This window comes from Lepisma saccharinum, chromosome 23 (genome assembly GCF_977018435.1).
Source record: "Lepisma saccharinum chromosome 23, izLepSacc3.1, whole genome shotgun sequence".
Classification (NCBI taxonomy): Eukaryota; Metazoa; Arthropoda; class Insecta; order Zygentoma; family Lepismatidae; genus Lepisma; species Lepisma saccharinum.
The window spans coordinates 4835496-4853063 of NC_139251.1; positions in this window are offsets into that span (position 1 = coordinate 4835496).

A 17568-nucleotide genomic window follows, 5' to 3' on the forward strand; every position below is an offset into this window, starting at 1 on the left:
ACGTAGGAGAACTCTTTTCCAGAGCTTACCTACGTGCTCAGTCGGGCGAGATTGCTGTTAATGGATTCAAATGCACAGGGATTCATCCCCTGAAACCAAACGTTTTTAGGGATAGTGATTTCATTGGAGCTACCAACACAGCCAGTAATGACGTCTCTCTACCTCCTGATAGTGTTAATCCACAACCATCCACATCTTCGCCAAATGAAAATCCCACACGGCCTGTACAGGAAACAACTTCACCAAGTGAAAAGTCTACAAATGCTGTCTACACTCGCCGATCAACTCAAACCAACCATGCAGTAACACCATGGGATATATGTCCAGTTCCAACTACAAGTAATGCACAATCCAAGAGGGGAAGCAGAACCACTTCGTCAACTGTACTCACAGGAACGCCTTATAAACATTCTCTACAACACTCTCTTCATGAATCAGAAAAGAAGAAGTCAAAGAAAAGCAACTCGTGCAAGAGATGCATCTTCAAAGAATGAAATCAGTGTGAAGGGAAAGGAAAAGATGAAATGGCAAAATCCAGAACGCAGCGTGGCAAGAAGCAGGAAGACATTGCAAGTACAAGTGAATCGACCATTGAAAGTGATGGAATCACCTCTGATCATTGTAGTTTGATTGGTGAAAGTGTAGGTCCGAGGAACCCAGACACTGAGTGCTTGTTCTGTGGAGAGAATTGGTCGACTGTTGTTCCAGGCAGTAAGTGGATCCAGTGTTTATTGTGTGAATTGTGGGCCCATGAGCTCTGTAGTGCATCAGAGGGAGATGTGTTTATTTGCGATTTTTGCAAGTAAATTTGTAGTTTTTCATTTAACTGCATAACGAATGTCGAATTAACATAAATGAACAGAACAATAAGGCTAAGTGTCAAAGTTGTGTAATCTCTAATTATGAGGGTAATGTGGAATACTGTATTCCACATTACCCCCCACTTTCATTTTGTTCACATTTCGCACTTTATTCACTAATGTTTTTTTCTTCAAAAGCACATTAATTATTTCAAATATTCTGAGTGTTTTTTTGAAAAAGGAATGTGTATTGTATTTTTTTGTTGAATTTTCATATCAAAATGTGCACAAATAAAGTAATTATAGTTCAAAACAAAAACGGTATTCCACATTTGCCGCTTCTACTCTAACTTTATGAGCAAAGTTTACCCCTAACTTTTAAACCATTTTGTAACTGAACGTGTGAAAGTTAATAACAAAATAAAATAAATATGACTATATTTACAATACAATAACTGTACAAAATGTAAGAAAACTAATGAACAACAATTGTGATAGATTTTCACAAATGCACTGGATCGAGTAGCAAAGTGTCTCAATTTGTATAATAATCATAATAATAATAATAATAATAAATTTGGATTAAAATTGGTTTATTATTAATGACTTATAATAGTTAATATTGTAAATTGAAAATTACAACCGTGGGAATAATTATTATTGCTATTATTATTTCTACTAAGCAAGTTATACCAGTGGCCTGCCACCCTCTATTAATATTTCTGTCGACGCCAGTGCTGATAAGGGATGAGCCCATCCTGAAAGAATTTCTGGCTACGGGCCTGTTTAATGTACATAATCTGGCTGGTGATAGCTATGTCATTTTTCAAGGAAAGATTTTGTTCCTGGCAACCCTGACACGCACCGGTTCACTACAGGAAATGGCACCAGAAATGCGATCAAATTTTGTGTTGGGTTGCCAGCTTTCGGGCAGCGAAATGTTCCTTTTTTCAAAGACTCTGCTACAGAAATGATGCACCAACAAGAAATATGATACGGAGAAAAGTTTTTTGTTTTTATGTCGTTTCTGTGGTCCATGGGGGGCATTATGTATTTGAGTGTGTGTGTGTGTGTGTGTGTGTGTGTGTGTGTGCAAGGGTATCTTGTGCCGAAGCCCTCAAGAGTAACAGACAATACAGATTTAAGGACATTTTGAGGTGCTGTAAAATTAAAACCATCTGAGATAGAGTGAAAACAATTAAAGTTTTTTTCTTTAAGCCATACGGAAAAGGTGTACACAGGGGTAGCCCACCCAAAAATTCCTGTGCCCACCAGATTGCCCACACAATCAAATTCAATACATATATACAATTAGGGAAATGTAAACGGTTCTGTAAGTGTTGGCTGGTACTCACTCCATTTACTTGTGAATATTGTAGCTACTAGATAGTTCACAAGTTTCAATTCATCCATAATAAGCTTTGCTGTCATTTGGCGAAACATTTCTCTATTACGTTTACGACGATTAGAGCAAATATCTTGTTGAATGAAATTTATTCAAGCTTTTCTTTCTACTTCCTCATTTTTGTCATTGGAAAGCTCAAAAATGCACGACATGTAACTAACTAACTAACTAACTCCCAAGCCTTCTTAAACCCGAAGGTTCATGGCTGCAGCAACACAGGCCATCCATCTCTCCCTATCTTGAGCAAGTTCTATATACTCTTTTCCATCCCTACCAATTTTCCTTAGATCCATCTCAACGTTGTCCCTCCATCTTCGTCTTGGCCTCCCTACAGGTCTCTTACCATCAGGTTTCCCAACAAGAATCCTGTATACTCGTCTTTCCTCTCCCATTCGTGCCACATGACCTGTCCACCTAAGTCTTCTTGATTTAATTATTCTAATAATATCTGGACATTAATACAAATTATGTAACCTTCTCCACTCACCTGTCTCCTATTCCCTTTTAGGTCCAAATATTTTCCTAAGGATCTTATTTTCAAATACTCTCAATTTATGTTCCTCTTTCAATGTAAGGGAGCAAGTTTCACATCCATATAATACTACAGGCAAAATTATTGTTTTGTATATTTTAACTTTTAGTTTCTTAGATATTAAACGAGAAGACAAAAGTTTATGAAGAGAGAAGTAACATGCATTTCCTGAATTAAGCCTACTTTTTATTTCCTCTTTTATATAATTTTCATTTGTTAATATTACTAGTAAGTATTTGAATTTGGAAACTGGTTCAAACGAGTTGTTATCAATAATTAGATTTTGATTATTACCTAACACTTGGTTTCGGCCTGTAAGCATATATTTAGTTTTCTCTTTGTTAACTTCCAAACCTATCTCTTTAGCAGTTTTGAAAAATATTTTAGCATTATTCTTAATTGTATTCACATCTTCCCCCAGTAAGTCTACATCATCTGCATATCCTAACAACTGAGTCATACCATTTAATTTTAGTCCTTCTTTAGTTACTTTTACCTTCCTAACAGCATATTCTAAGGCAAAATTAAAGAGCAATGGAGATAATGCATCTCCTTGTTTTAACCCATCATGAATTGTAAATTTGTCAGACATATTAATACCCACACGAATTTTACTTTCTGTTTCACTGGTGCATATTTTTATCATACTAACAAGCTTCTTAGGTATTCCAAACTCTACTAATATATTATATAATTTATCTCTTTTGACCGAATCATATGCTTTATTGAAATCAACGAATAGCTGATGGACATTTTGATTATATTCCCACTTTTTTTCAAGTGTTTGTCTGATGTGAAAAATTTGAACTGTAGTTGATCTGTTACGTTTAAATCCACATTGATAATCACCTATAATTTCATTAGCATATGGGGTTAGTATTGTTAAAATAATGTTAGATAATATTTTATATGTTGTTGAGAGTAGAGAAATTCCACGGTAATTATTGCAGTTAATTTTATCACCTTTTTAAACACAGGAACAATTATGGATTCTTTCCACTGTTGAGGGATTTCTTCTTTATTCCATATTAAACAAATTAATTTATGAATTTGACATATTAATGAATTTCCACCATATTTAATTAACTCAGCTGGTATTAAATCAATGCCAAGTGCTTTGATATTCTTTAGCCTTTTAATAGCATCTTTAACTTCAGTCAAGTTAGGTTCGGGAACTAAAGGTTCTGCTGTGTGGACTTCATTTACTTCTGATTTATCTCCTACATGGACATTTAAAAGGTCATTTAAGTAGTTCTTCCATCTATTTAGAATATCGCTTGGGTAAGCTAGAAAATCACCGTCTTTATCTTTTATCAAGTTTACTTTAGGTTGCCACACCTTTCTGAACCCATTTACACCTTTATATAAATATCTGATATTTTTATTTTTGCTGTTTGTTTCAATTTCGTTAATTTTGCTTTTCAAGTAATCTCTTTTTTACTTCTAAAGTTGCGGTTAACTTCTCGCTTTATTCTATTATAATTTTTTCGATTTGTATCATCAGTTATATTTAACCACCTAAGTCTAGCCTGATTTTTTATTTCTATTAGATTATTATATTCATTATCAAACCATGGCTTACTTTTTCTCGGTTTATGGTATCCTATACTTTCTTTAGCTGCTGATTCTATTGCATTACTTATGTGCTCCCAATTCTTATTTACGTCTGTTTCATTTATATTTTCATCATCATTTAAATCCTACAAAACATCAAATCTATTTGACAGTTTAATTTGGTAATCTTTCTTAATTCTTTTTCAGTAAACTTTCCTGCATCAAATTTTAGAACTTTTAGATTTTGTTGCTGATGATTTTTCACTGCGAGTCTTTCTCTTAATTTAGCAATTACGAAATAATGGTCACTGGCACAGTCAGCACCTCTATGTGTACGAACGTCAATTATACTAGTATGCCTTCTTTTATCAATGAGAATATGATCTATCTGATTATGAGTTTTACCATCTGGAGAAGACCAGGTATATTTATGGATATCTTTATGTTTAAAAGTGGTACTTTTCACAATTAAATTCTTTGAGGTTGCAAAAGTAATCAATCTTATACCATTATCATTACTTAATTCATGAAGACTTTCTTTACCAATCGTGGGTTTAAATGTCTCTTCTTTGCCAATCTGTGGATTACAGTCACCTAACAGAATTTTCATATCATACTGAGAAAATTTATCAAAGACCTGTTCTAACTCTGTATAAAAATCATCTTTAGTATTATCATCTTTATCTTCCGTTGGTGCATGTATGTTTATTAAAATAATTTTACACCACCTACCCTGTAAAACTGCATATGATATCCTATCATTAATAAATTCTACTGTTTTAAGAGCCGAGATAATTCTATTATTTATGAAAAAGCCTGTTCCAAAATTATGATTTTCAGTACCACCATAGAAAAAAGTATAATTTTTAGTTTTACAATTCCCTTCTCCTGGCCACCTAACTTCCTGGACAGCTACTACATCTAATTTATACTTCACTATCTCATTAACTGTACACTGAAATGTCCCAGGCCGGTAAAGTCTCAGATCATTCCAGGTGCCTAATTTAATATCCATATTCCTAATGTAGATCTTATCGTTAGTCCAGGGACATCCCAAAGTAGTCCCCACCCGGAGATCCGAACGGGGGACTATTTTACCTCCGGAATATTTTACCTTGGGAACATCCATGGCCTTATATTGCTGTTTCTTGACATTAAAGTTTTACAGTGCAGAGTTGTCAGCTCTACGCCTAACCCACAATATGAATGGAGGAACTACTATACAAGACAAACACAAACACATTAGACAACACAGTTACTACACAAGACGAACACAAACACATTAGACAGCACAACTACTACACAAGACACACACAAACACATCACTACTATAACACAATATAAACACAAACACACCACAACTAATACACAATATAAACATAAACAAACTACACACCACAACTACTACACAAGACAAACACAAACAAATTAGACAGCACAACTACTACAGCCCGTTAGAAACCGTCGCCGTAGGGCAGACTGTTAAAGCAACGATGGCCATAGGGCAGGCCGTTAAAACAACGGTGGCCATAGGGCAGGCCGTTAAAACAACGATCGCCGTAGTGCAGGCCGTTAAGACAACGGTCGCCGTAGGACACAAGTTAAAACAGCGGTTGCCGTAGAGCAGACCTTTAAAAGAATGGTTGCCTTAGGGCAGACCGTTAAAAGAACGGTCACCTTAGGGCAGACCGTTAAAACCTAACCATATGGACAATCGTAAACATTGTCTGTAGCATAACGACACCTTGCTAAAAGACCAGGTTTCCAAAGAACATGTCTCAAAAACACTGTACCATATGGACAGGTCGTGAAAACAGTCGGTAGCATAAGGACACGTTGCTAAAAGAAGCAAAGGACATGTCTCAAAAACACTTTGGACAATATGAACAGGTCGAAAAAAAAAATGGGTCCCCAAAGGACAATTCTCAAAAATACTGTGTAGCATATGGAAAGGCTGCAAAAACAGTGAATTTCCCAAAGGACAGGCTGCCAAAGAATGGGTCGCCAAAGGAGAAGTCTCAAAAATACTGTGTAGCATATGGAAAGGTTGCAAAAACAGTGGGTTTGCCAAAGGACAGGCTGCCAAAAGAATGGGTCGCCAAAGGAGAAGTCTCAGAAAGATTGTGTAGCATATGGACACATCGCTAAAACAACGGGTCATTAAAGGACAAGTCTCAAAAACAAATTGTACAGTCAACGGCAAAGAAAATGAAAGGCAAATTGTCCATTACAATTTTCATTGTGCTTTATACTACACCCTTTGTTGTTATAAGGAATGAATTTATGATCATACATAGCAGATGTTGTCCTCTGCCCATTGATGTTTTTCATGATCATCACATTCTGGAAAACGGACTGAATGAAAATGGTGATGGACAACTTGACCATCATTTCCTTCGCCGTTGGGTATACCATATGGACAGTTTGTAAAAATACCTTCTAACATAAGGACATGTTGCTAAGAAAAACTGGTCGCCAAAGGACAAGTCTCAAAAACAATGAGTAGCATATAGACAGGTTGAAAAAAGACTGGGTAGCATAAGAACAGGTCACTAAAAGAACGGGTCGCCAAAGTACAAGTCTCAAAAAGACTGTGCAGCATAAGAACATGTCGCTAAAAGAATGGGTCAGCAAAGGACAAGTCTCAAAAACACTTTGTACTATATGGATAGGTCGTGAAAATAGTCTGTAGCCAAAGGACATGTCGCTAAAAGTACGGGTTGCCAAAGGACAAGTCTCAAAAACCATGAATAGCATATGAACAGGTTGAATAAAGACTGGGTAGCATATGGAGAGATCGCTAAAAGAATAGGTCGCCAAAGGACAAGTCTCAAAAACACTTTGTACTATATGGACAGGTCGTAAAACTAGTCGGTAGCATAAGCAATAACAACATGTAAAAAATGTAATCTAATGAACACTGTTATGATTAGAAGCAATCAACAGGCTTAGTAAGTTTTATGGGATACTCACCATTATGAGGTATATGATCAAGAGTTCATCAGGATTTAGGAGGATTTGGAGGGTTGCAACTCCCAGCCTTCCATGGGGAAAATAGCTTTCAAATCAGCCATATATTGAAGAATAAAAGATATTAGGAATGTGGAAGTATAAAAACTATGACTAACCATCTGACATGACTTGGGCTAAAGGTTATAGACTAACTGAAACTGTGCATAAACTCACAAAAGCACCCATGCTCTGACCAGGATTCAAACCCGGGACCCCTGGCGTCGTAACGCACTGCGATCACAGTTTTTTTTATGTCATCTTCAAATAATGCAATGTTTCTAAAATTACAATTTTTAATTTGTTCTAATTTATAGCGAGTAATCACAATCACTACCATACCAAATTTTAATGTAACAGTTTTGTAGGTTTGGAAAAAATCTATAGCATTACTGAACTGATGTAATTAGTGGCAAGTTCTCTTCCAACATATAAAATTTCATTATCAGTTATGCAGTTCTTATGATTAACTTGCATTAATTTCAAAGATGAAGGGGTGGAAAGAAACATTGAGTCGAGGGTGTCAGAGACCTATAATGAGGCAACCAAATTAAATACAAAAATAATCAGGACAATAATCCAGGAGTGATTTTTTCTTTAAAGATCACATGCTCAAATAGGCTAATTGTTACTAGATCTTAATTTCAAACTGTAATTCTAACGAGCGTGCATTGGTTTCCACTGGGGATTGAACGCAGGACTCCTTTATTATAAGACACGAGTGTTATGCGATCAGAGATTATATACAGAAAAAAACTCCGTCAACCTTATCATTTTATTAGGTATGGGACGATATGAAATTTTGGCCGATACCCATAAAGTACCGATATAGAATGTACCGATACCGATAACCGATATTCTACCGATCCGATATAAAATTAGAAATGGTTCTCAAGGAACCTGAAAGGTTCATTGACCTCCTTAATAAATGTGTGTTTCAAGGTGACTGCGGTGAAAAAGAAATTACATATTAAGACATTTACTTTTTTAGAACGTAGGGCATGGAGATTATCCATAAAAATTACAATAAAATGGCAGAATTTTGCACTAAATTATCATATTTATTGATATATCGGATCGGTAAAATAATCGGTATTTTCACCGATACACCGATATGCCTATATCGGCCGATACCGATAGAGTACCGATTAATCGGTCCCATCCTTACATTTTATCATAACATAAGATGCGTCCATTTAAGAGGTGGATTACACTATTATTATGTTTGGCCCATGGACGTACGCATATTTTTTTCCAGGGAAGGACAGGCATGGTAACTTGTTCAATGGGAGGCAAACAAGACATTCTCCCCCCCCCCCCGATAATAGTGCGGACCCCTAAAAAGAAACAACTTTTAAAATGGAAGCTATCATGTTCCTGCACCACCCTTTCAATAATTAACATTAATTACTGTGAATGAAATGAAATATATATGTGTGTAATGTATACGTTTATGGTAAGACCCATATTCCAGGGGGGGTGCCTCCCTTGCACCCAACCCCCTCCTACCAGACACCCATGGATTGGCCTGAGATTGAAACTATTTGTTTCACGTACGGACAAAAATATTTGAGACTGATAAAACCACGTCGTTGTTCGCGGTGTACTGAAAGTCGTGATCAACATGTTACAAGAAGGAAGTAAACTGTACAAAAAAGAATCTAATATATGCCTGTTAAAGTACATACCTTTATTAGTCTTCAACATAATCACCATCTAAATCGACACATTTTTGCCAACGTTCTGGAAGTTTGAAAATTCCTCTGTTGTAGAACTCCGTTCGGGCACGTCTGAGTATTCTCCTAACGGCAAGTTCCACTTCCTTGTTGGTGTCATATCTGTTTTCCCGCATGTGTTCTTTCAGAAAAGAAAACAAGTGAAAGTCAGAAGGAGCCAGATCTGGACTGTAGGGAGGATGTCGAAGGAGTTCCCACCCAAATCTGACAACTTCATCCCTCGTTAGCTGTGCTGTGTGCGGCTTGGCATTGTCGTGTTGGAGGATAACACTATCCCTGCCAGGACGTTTTTCACGAATAGCACGACGAAGTTTTCTCAAAGTGCGCACATAGTGAGCAGCATTGGTTGTTTCCCCTGGAGTGAGAAAGTCCACGAGAAGAACACCCTCCGAATCTCAGAAGACAGTTCCCATTACTTTGCCAGCTGATGACATTGTCCTCGGTTTCTTCTTTCTTGGTGATGCTTGATGTCGCCACTCCAGGCTTTGACGTTTACTCTCAGGCTCGTAGAGGTGGAAAATTGTTTCGTCTCCAGTAACCAAACACTTCAAGAAACCCTCGCCTCCATCCTCTGCTCGGTACCTTGCCAAACGTTCCGTACAAACATCTTTTCTGTTTCGATTTTGTGCCGCATTCAAATCCCTTGGCACCCATCTGCAACACACTTTCCGGTAACCCAGTACACCAATCATCTCCTGGATAGCACTGTGCCCTACTCCAACAATGTGTGAAAGTTCCCTAACCGAAACACGCCTGTTCCCCATGATGATTTCCTGGACGCGAGCCACGTTCCTGTTGTTCGAGGCAGTTCTCGGGCGGCCTGTGCGAGGGAGATTACTGATGTCTGTGTTTCCACCTCTAAAATGTTTTATCCATCCCCTGATGCTACTGGCAGCCAAACATTGATTCCATACACGTTATGTAATCGGCGGTGGATATCTGATGCCGATGTACCTTTGTTAAACAGGAATTCAATCACTGCACGCTGGCGAAACGACGTGTCAATAGGAACCATTACTCGCTACTCGCTAATGCGCGTACGTACTGCGCCGATCACCCCACTTTCAAGTGTATGTTGTCACAATAGATGGTTCTAACTGTCTTATACAGCGCATCGCTCTACGTGAACATTTACGTCAGAAATAAAAAGTTGATCACGACTTTCAGTACGCACAAAGTAGTTTTGTATTTTGATAAAAAAAATGAAGCATTGTGGAGTTGAAAATAGGCTACTACAACGTATTTATCGCCTTTCTTGATTAACAACGGTGAATTAATGTAATTAGACTTGCAGGGTTGAATAAAATCCCCAGATAACAGCTCATCGATAGAGTTATCCATTATTTCCTGCTTTCTGGAGTCAAAATACGAAGCTTAGAATAGAATGGTGTCCTATCGGTTACTTCTATTTTGTGCTTGATTGATTGATTGATTTGTTGATTTAAGTCCACTTTATGCACAGTAAGGCTAATTGGGACTGGACCTACAGTTTAAAGTGGGATCAGAACAACTTGTGCCTCCACCGGGTATCGAACCCGGGACCCCTTGATTACAAGGCGACGACGCTACCACTGCGCCATTGGGAGGCCCTCTATTTTGTGCTGTATGATGTGTGTAACGCCACACTGTGAAAACGACTTAGTCAAAAACGAGCAAAATTTAGTCACTTTGGACTAAATCCAGTACTCAAACTAGCACCGACTCGATTTTCATCAAAAGTGAATACCAGCATTTAGTCAATTGTTTGGACTGTATTTCTTAGTCAAAACTTGAGGAACATTCAGTCATTTTTCGAGTAGTAATTATTCAAAATAGAAGAAGAACTATTTCTCAAGTTCAAAGTTAATTTACTCATCTTTTGAATAACATTTAGTCAAAATTGAAGAAGTACTACTTCTCAAGTTCAAATATAATTTACTCGTGTTTTGAATAACATTTAGTCAAAATTGAAGAAGCACTACTTCTCAAGTTCAAATATAATTTACTCGTGTTTTGAATAACATTTAGTCAAAATTGAAGAAGTACTACTTCTCAAGTTCAAATATAATTTACTCGTGTTTTGAATAACATTTAGTCAAAATTGAAGAAGCATCACTTCTCAAGTTCAAAGATAATTTACTCATGTTTTGAATAACATTTAGTCACAGAGTTTAAGAAAAAAGCACTGGCATCTTAATTTAAAAATATAACACCTTGTAAAATTCCTGGGAGTGCCACTGTTCAAAACTAACAAAGAATAACTAACTACTCGAGTTTAAAATAATCAATTATTGTTCACCAGCCATTAGTGAGAAATGAAGGAAATGTTTCTCAAGCTGGAAGAGAATTGAGTCCTTTGTTGGGAACTCCATAGCAAAATATTGGAAAAATCATTTTTAAGCTCAAAACTTTACAAACAAATCCAGGAAAATGACAAGCTTCCAGGTACTAATGCACAAAAAAGGTATCATAGTTATATACTAGACATTTTAAAGAAACTGCAAAGTATATTATAATAAAATAATTTTATTATATAAAAATAAGAAACACATGAAATATCATCTGATAACAATACTTTATCACTTATGTGCACAATAGTTAACTTTATAACAACAAAATGTAACACTGAAGTTATGGAAAATGTAAATTACATGTATGAAATCAATCCAATAATTAGTTGGCACAGAATAGCTTAGAATAGAATGGTGTCCTATCGGTTACTTCTATTTTGTGCTGTAAGATGTGTGTAACGCCACACTGAGAAAACGACTTAGTCAAAAACGAGCAAAATTTAGTCACTTTGGACTAAATCCAGTACTGAAACTAGCACCGACTCAATTTTCATCAAAAGTGAATACTAGCATTTAGTCAATTATTTGGACTGTATTTCTTAGTCAAAACTTGAAGAACATTCAGTCATTTTTCGAGTAGTAATTATTCAAAATCGAAGAAGAACTATTTCTCAAGTTCAAAGTTAATTTACTCATCTTTTGAATAACATTTAGTCAAAATTGAAGAAGCACTACTTCTCAAGTTCAAAGATAATTTACTCATGTTTTGAATAACATTTAGTCAAAATTGAAGAAGCACTACTTCTCAAGTTCAAAGATAATTTACTCATGTTTTGAATAACATTTAGTCAAAATTGAAGAAGCACTTATGCATTGACGTGAAATTTGTATGCCTGCTTTGAAATGTATATTTAGATTTAGTATGGGATTTTCTTTGTCTAACACTGGGATTCAATTCCCTTACTTTCTGCATGTCTTCAATGACATATTTTAGGTTCCACTTCCCACCGCATATTGTGATTTATACTTTGTACTATGTACATTATCTAAATATGTGAAACTTTCTACTTATAAACTTCTGTTTTGTGCATGAGTTCAATGACATAGTTTGCGGTGAGGTAGTAACGTTCAACCTGTGTGCATATTTTTTTTTGTTTTCATAAGTGTTCTGTCTTAACACTTAGATTCCTACTTTTTTTGCATGGCTTCAGTGGCATATTTTATGATTAGTTATTTAAGTACAATTTGTATGCCTATTTTGGTTTTTATATGTGTTCTGCCTGACAGTTGGGATCAATTCCTCCTTGTGCATGACTTGAATAATATATTTGATGGGGAGATAATTACATTCAGAATATATACCTATTGTTTTCATATTGTGTTCTGTCTAACACTTCAATTCCTACATTTTTTGAATGTGTTCTGCCTGACAGTTGGATTCAATTTTTTTTTGTAAGGCCTCTCTTTTGTTTATGACTTGAATAATATATTTTATGGTGAGATAATGACATTCAGAATGTATACCTATTTTTGCATATTGTATTTGTGTCTAACACTTCAATTCCTACATTTTTTGCATGTGTTCTGTATGACAGTTGGATTCAATTCATCCTTGTAAGGCCTCTCTTTTATGCATGACTTGAATAATATATTTTATGGTGAGATAATGATATTCAGAATGTATTCCTATTTTTTAAAAATTATTTTCATATTGTGTTCTAACACTTCAATTCCTACATTTTTCCCATGACATCAATGACATAATATTATGGTTCAATTTCTTTGCTTATTTTGTGATATGTATGTTGTGCATTGATTATTATGTATTTTATTCACGCTCTATTGGCAAATTTCTCTTTTGTGCATGACTTCAATGTCATATTGTATGTTGAAGAAGTGGCAAGTAACGTGTTTGCCTATTTTTAGATTGTTTTCATGTGTTCTGTCTGATAATTGGATTCAATTCCTTATTTTTTTTTGCAAGATTTCTGTGACATATTATGGTTATGTATTGATGTTAAATTTATTTGCCTATTTTGAAATGTATATTTCAGTTCTTCAGTATTTTTCTTGCCTGACATTTGGATAAAATTCCTCCTTTGTGCAGGACTTCAATGATATTCTACCGTGCGTTCATTTCGATCTGCAGCCGAGAGATCGGGCGAAGCGTGGCGGGCGGCGCTGGCGGAGATGCCGACATTTGCGGCCTGTAATGCCTGCTTATTTTTATGGACATATGCAGACATTTATATAAATATTGCAAAACTGGCACTAACCTGTGTTATAAGGGTACAGTTTTAATTTTAGTAGCTTTGTGGCTGTATGTGCTCATGATTTTGACACTCCCATCTCCTGTGAAACACTGCGTAGAGGTTTGTTTGGAGAACGTTCTAACGCTGCACCAATTTCATCGAGTTTTCCTTCGGTTAGAATACGTCGTTTTTGCTTAGGTATTTTAAAATTTAACGATCAAGTTTCTCGTAATTTAAGGACAAGATGTCTAACCGTATCTCTATGTGGAGGTGAAACACCTGGGAATTTCTGTAGAAATTGCCTACACACGTCTCGACACGAGTCTGTTTTCACGTAAGTGTCATACATAAAAATTATTTGTTCTAACGTGAACCTTGCGGCTGTCATTCCAATCGTCTCACTGACACAACACACATACACAATAACACTCTTGGGCACAGTACGAAATTAACATGCTCTTTGTTTACATCTGCTCGCCACGATAGTCGCGAAGGAACAAAAAACTCGAGCTCTGAGATTTCGGATTGCAAGGAAGCTCACGAACAACACTGACTTTTAACGGTTTCGTCTGCAGCGTAATCTTGATACAGTGTTGCACATTCGAAACCTCCAAACGATCCCCATCGACACAAAACTCTTCCAAGGATATAAACTTAAGCAGGACGTTACTGGTCAAAAGTATGATTAAAATGTTTATTATCTGTTGCTGTTAACATCATTTCTAAAGCGTATTTATTTGTGTATATAACGGCAGAACTTGGATGAATTACAGAAGAACTTTTGCGTGTTATAGCACAGGTTAGTGCTGGTTTTGCAATATTTATATAAATGTCTGCATATGTCAATAAAAATAAGCGGGCATTACAGGCCGCAAATGTCGGCATCTCCGTCAGCGCCGCCCGCCACGCTTCTCCCGATCTCTCGGCTGCAGATCGAAATGAACGCACGGTATTTTTGAGATTGTTTTCATATATGTGCCAACTAATTATTGGATTGATTTCATACATGTAATTTACATTTTCCATAACTTCAGTGTTACATTTTGTTGTTATAAAGTTAACTATTGTGCACATAAGTGATAAAGTATTGTTATCAGATGATATTTCATGTGTTTCTTATTTTTATATAATAAAATTATTTTATTATAATATACTTTGCAGTTTCTTTAAAATGTCTAGTATATAACTATGATACCTTTTTTTGTGCATTAGTATCTGGAAGCTTGTAATTTTCCTGGATTTGTTTGTAAAGTTTTGAGCTTAAAAATGATTTGTCCAATATTTTGCTATGGAGTTCCCAACAAAGGACTCAATTCTCTTCCAGCTTGAGAAACATTTCCTTCAGTTCTCACTAATGGCTGGTGAACAATAATTGATTATTTTAAACTCGAGTAGTTAGTTTTTCTTTTTTAGTTTTGAACAGTGGCACTCCCAATAATTTTACAAGGTGTTGTAATTTTAAATTAAGATGCCAGTGCTTTTTTTTTAAACTCTGTGCCTTATCCAAAGATGCCGACGATATGGCTTGTTTGGCAAAGCGTGTCTCGAAATGTGAATAAATTCTCTTCGAGCTTGAACGGTAAATATTCTACAATTTCGATGTCACTTGAAAAATGTCGATTCTGTTTGAATCAGAAGTAGATAATATTCAGTTTTGACTTAATGTAAGTTGAATATGAGTAAAATATCTTTGAACTTGAGAAGTAGTGCTTCTTCAATTTTGACTAAATGTTATTCAAAACATGAGTAAATTATCTTTGAACTTGAGAAGTGGTGCTTCTCCAATTTTGACTAAATGTTATTCAAAACATGAGTAAATTATCTTTGAACTTGAGAAGTGGTGCTTCTCCAATTTTGACTAAATGTTATTCAAAACATGAGTAAATTATCTTTGAACTTGAGAAGTAGTGCTTCTTCAATTTTGACTAAATGTTATTCAAAACATGAGTAAATTAACTTTGAACTTGAGAAATAGTTCTTCTTCGATTTTGAATAATTACTACTCGAAAAATGACTGAATGTTTTCAAGTTTTGACTAAGAAATACAGTCCAAATAATTGACTAAATGCTAGTATTCACTTTTGATGAAAATTGAGTCGGTGCTAGTTTCAGTACTGGATTTAGTCCAAAGTGACTAAATTTTGCTCGTTTTTGGCTAAGTCGTTTTCTCAGTGTGGCGTTACACACATCTTACAGCACAAAATAGAAGTAACCGATAGGACACCATTCTATTCTAAGCTATTCTGTGCCAACTAATTATTGGATTGATTTCATACATGTAATTTACATTTTCCATAACTTCAGTGTTACATTTTGTTGTTATAAAGTTAACTATTGTGCACATAAGTGATAAAGTATTGTTATCAGATGATATTTCATGTGTTTCTTATTTTTATATAATAAAATTATTTTATTATAATATACTTTGCAGTTTCTTTAAAATGTCTAATATATAACTATGATATCTTTTTGTGCATTAGTACCTGGAAGCTTGTCATTTTCCTGGATTTGTTTGTAAAGTTTTGAGCTTAAAAATGATTTTTCCAATATTTTGCTATGGAGTTCCCAACAAAGGACTCAATTCTCTTCCAGCTTGAGAAACATTTCCTTCATTTCTCACTAATGGCTGGTGAACAATAATTGATTATTTTAAACTCGAGTAGTTAGTTATTCTTTGTTAGTTTTGAACAGTGGCACTCCCAGGAATTTTACAAGGTGTTATATTTTTAAATTAAGATGCCAGTGCTTTTTTCTTAAACTCTGTGACTAAATGTTATTCAAAACATGAGTAAATTATCTTTGAACTTGAGAAGTGATGCTTCTTCAATTTTGACTAAATGTTATTCAAAACATGAGTAAATTATCTTTGAACTTGAGAAGTAGTGCTTCTTCAATTTTGACTAAATGTTATTCAAAACACGAGTAAATTATATTTGAACTTGAGAAGTAGTACTTCTTCAATTTTGACTAAATGTTATTCAAAAGATGAGTAAATTAACTTTGAACTTGAGAAATAGTTCTTCTTCTATTTTGAATAATTACTACTCGAAAAATGACTGAATGTTCTTCAAGTTTTGACTAAGAAATACAGTCCAAACAATTGACTAAATGCTAGTATTCACTTTTGATGAAAATCGAGTCGGTGCTAGTTTGAGTACTGGATTTAGTCCAAAGTGACTAAATTTTGCTCGTTTTTGACTAAGTCGTTTTCACAGTGTGGCGTTACACACATCATACAGCACAAAATAGAGGGCCTCCCAATGGCGCAGTGGTAGCGTCGTCGCCTTGTAATCAAGGGGTCCCGGGTTCGATACCCGGTGGAGGCACAAGTTGTTCGGATCCCACTTTAAACTGTAGGTCCAGTCCCAATTAGCCTTACTGTGCATAAAGTGGACTTAAATCAACAAATCAATCAATCAATCAAGCACAAAATAGAAGTAACCGATAGGACACCATTCTATTCTAAGCTTCGTATTTTGACTCCAGAAAGCAGGAAATAATGGATAACTCTATCGATGAGCTGTTATCTGGGGATTTTATTCAACCCTGCAAGTCTAATTACATTAATTCACCGTTGTTAATCAAGAAAGGCGATAAATACAAGGTGATCCTGGATCCTCGGAAGACGAATGCAGTAACAAAGAAATCTAAGAATGAAGTCCCGGATATGTTTGAATCTTTGAGTGAATTAGGCAAGGCTAGATATTTCTGTAAATTAGATTTGGTAAATGTTTTTGGCCAGCTTTTATTTGAAGAAAACTCACACCAATACACGGCTTTCAACACTTCACGAGGAATCTTTCGCTATTTGAGATGTCCCTATGGATTGAGCATTAATCCTAACACACTGGCGAAACTGATGAATATTGTCCTTGGAGAGCTACATGCTACAGGGTGTCTCATACATTGCATTTTACGATGACATTTTGGTTTATGGAGAAACGGAGGGAGAATTTTTGCTCGCGCTGAAAGAAGTTTTGGAGAGAATGCACAAGGCGAACTTAACACTT